Genomic DNA, 3196 nt, shown 5'->3' with positions numbered 1-3196 from the left:
GTCTTTGCGACATATATTTCTGTCTTTTAGTAGTTTTTGATTGTGTGGTTGTTGTTTTCGTTTATCTTTTTTTCTCATTGTTAGATTTAATATCGTCACAACTAATCAATATGACACTTATTTGTTATCATGTTGATCTTCTCTGCTTTTGACACTTGGATTGATTTGGATACATGTTTTACGTTCGTGGATAATTTTTTCACATCGCTAACTCTGATTTGCAATTTATCGATGATTTTTCTGTAACTTCATCCCCTTTTATGGTTCGTTTGCCGATATAGTCAGATTTTTTGTATCTTTATTTTGTTCGAATTTTTTTTGTTAGATTTTTTAACCTTTCATTTTTTAGTACTTGTTTGATATAGGTGGCTAGCTTTTGTGTCAATGATTATAGTTTTTGTTCGAGTAAAAAAAATTGAGATTTTCGAGTTGACAAGTTCTATTTTAAAACTCAAAATTGACTAGAAATTTTTTTCGAGTAGAGTCGAGTTAAATTTTCGAGTTTCTATTTAAATTTAATTGAAATATTTATAATATTATTATATTATTGATTCCAATTTAAATGGTTCTTTATAACCATATATCATTCGTAATAGATGAACTTTACTTAAACTTGAAAATTAATCAACTGATTACTAAAATGTTTGAGTTATTAGAGTTACATTTTACAACTCGATTTGAACTTGAAATTTTTTTAATCGAATTTATGAAACTACAACTCAAAGTTAATTTGAACCGATTGTTTTTGAATCGAATCAAAAAAATTATTTTTTCATGTCGAATCGAGTTTTGCTAGTCACTAAATCTCCACTGCTCAATTAAACCCATAGTTACTTCGATTGCCGTCTGATTGTATGGTCCTTCAACATTGATGAAGCTCAGCTGTCAATTAGTGCATCCTAATCTGTATTGGGTTTAATTCTGTTCCAGTCCTTGTACTCTTTATGACCATTAGAATTTAGGTCCTCTTATTTATTTATTGTCTTTAGTCTAAGATCCCCGGATTTTTGGTAGACACATTGTAAAAATGTGAATTTAGGTATGATCGAAATGAGCTACCTTCTAAATTAGATTATTTCATTGGATTTTCTCGGGTTTGGATGAGGAGTTAAAAAAATTGGGTTTAGGGTTTCTCTAGTTCAAATTTTTTTAAAGTTTGTTTGTTTCACGCAAAACATTTTTCGAAAAATGTTTTTCTTAATTTTTCAGTGTTTGTTTGGAGGAAAATTGATTGGTCAACATAAACCATTTTCCTGATCAACATAATTTCCTTTGTGTTATATAAAAATGACTTACGGTATGATATTCCGTAAGTTATTTTTTGAACTTTTCACTTCAAAGAATAAATACTCAAAATAATTTTATTTAATGAATTTAATATTAATAAAATATTTTAATATCATTTTAATCAAAATATTAATTATTAAAATATTAAAATATATTTATTAATATTTCTAATAATATAGTATTATATTTTTAATATTATAATAAAATACTCAATTATATTATAATAATATAAGATATTATATTTTTATTTTAATAATATACAATAAAATATTAATAAAATTTATATTATTTATTAATTTTATAGAAATAATATTATTAAATTATTAATAATGAATAATACTATTTATGTATTTAATATTAATTTAATAATTTAATAATATTTTAATAAAGATATTTAAAATATATTAATAAATTTTTAAATATAATATAATACTATTAATTTAATAAATAATTCATATATTTTATAATATTTTATTTCAATAAAATGTACTAATATTAATATTTTTATTAATAAAAATATCCAAACTAAAGGGGTTCTTGACAACCAAGGTCTAAAGGGGTTCTTGCCTAATGAAATATCCAAACTACGTCACCTACAGATCTTGTAAGTACAAATAAAACATTTTTTTTAAACTAGGCTTTTTTTGCTATGCAACATAAAACTTATTTTCCCTTACTTTCTCAAACTGTCCTCTTCCTATATGCCTAATATCCAGTTCTCTTGTTTATGTTGTGCTGGGCCTCTATAGAAACTTGAGTAGAAACACAATTCATGGGGCCATCCCATCATCACTTGGAACAGTCACCACCTTACAATTCTTGTAAGTGTAGCATAATTTCTTTTCCTTAATGAAGATGCTTGTAATTATCTTAGTTTTTTAAAAGCGAGCCTAAGGTGCCGGGACCCTTTGCGCCTTTCAAAACTAAGGTGATTATAATACCATCTATATTTTTAGGCATAGAATTTAAACTTTGGTAACTATTTTGTGCATGAACATCGACATTAGGTTGATTATGACCTACCATATCTGATGTTTTCTCGATCAATGATGTATCTTTGGCGTTGTTAATTGAATTATTCTTTCAATAGCCATCACGCTTAAAAGGACCTTAAACTCTGGATGAGAACTTACCGTTCTTTGTCAAAGGACAATTTGGTTTTAAACTCCAGTGTCTGTGCTATAAGAAACACATAAATATTTCACTTTGGTACCTACATTCAGTTAAGCTTTATCAATCTTATTCGTGAGATGTCTGAATAAAAATTGCAGGGATCTCTCCTACAATTCCCTCAACGGATCAATTCCTGAAAGCCTGGGACAGTTGACAGCATTACGCAGATTGTAAGATCTCATTTTGTTGATTAACCCTCTATCTGAGCATAGTACAGTATAGACTGTGTAGTGTGATCTATATTGTGATGATGCAGGAATCTTAATGGCAACTCTCTGTCTGGAAGAGTCCCGGCTGCACTTGGAGGAAGGCTTTTGAATGGAGATAGCTTCAAGTATGTCCTAGATACTTATTAGTATTTGTCAAAAATGTCATCTTTGATGAATGATCGTGCCAGTTCTCTGTATCAAACGCCTACTATTGTTGCTTGCAGTTTTACCGATAATGCTGGCCTCTGCGGCATACCCGGACTACGTACATGTGGACTGCACCTCTCTGCTGGTGCAAAGGTCGGCATCGTCTTCTTTGCATCTCTAGCATTTTTACTTCTAGTTATCTGTTCGGTTTGTTATTGGAAGAGGCGGCAGAATATTCTTCGAGCACAGCAGATGGCAGGTTGGTTAGTTACCTTTGGGATAAATCTCCAAACAAAATATAACAAGCTTAACATTTATGTGTGCCCTGTGCAGCCAGAGGTGCTCCTTATGCAAAAGCAAGGACTCAATTCTCGCATGAT

At 29.5% G+C, this 3196-nt stretch overlaps 1 long non-coding RNA gene across 1 annotated transcript; it reads left to right on the top strand.

Annotated features, from left to right (window-relative positions):
- The first annotated feature begins 2027 nt into the window (after nt 1-2027).
- On the top strand, nt 2028-2989 carry LOC120214631. Its single transcript, XR_005524888.1, has 4 exons — nt 2028-2108; nt 2559-2630; nt 2717-2794; nt 2894-2989. It is a non-coding gene; the product is annotated as an uncharacterized LOC120214631 (long non-coding RNA).
- Nucleotides 2990-3196: the final 207 nt, after the last annotated feature.

The sequence above is a fragment of the Hibiscus syriacus genome, unplaced genomic scaffold (genome assembly GCF_006381635.1).
Source record: "Hibiscus syriacus cultivar Baekdansim isolate YM2019G1 unplaced genomic scaffold, ASM638163v2 tig00110082_pilon, whole genome shotgun sequence".
Lineage (NCBI taxonomy): Eukaryota > Viridiplantae > Streptophyta > Magnoliopsida > Malvales > Malvaceae > Hibiscus > Hibiscus syriacus.
The sequence above is the reverse complement of the archived record's forward strand: the minus strand, read 5'-3'. Positions and strand labels throughout refer to the sequence as shown.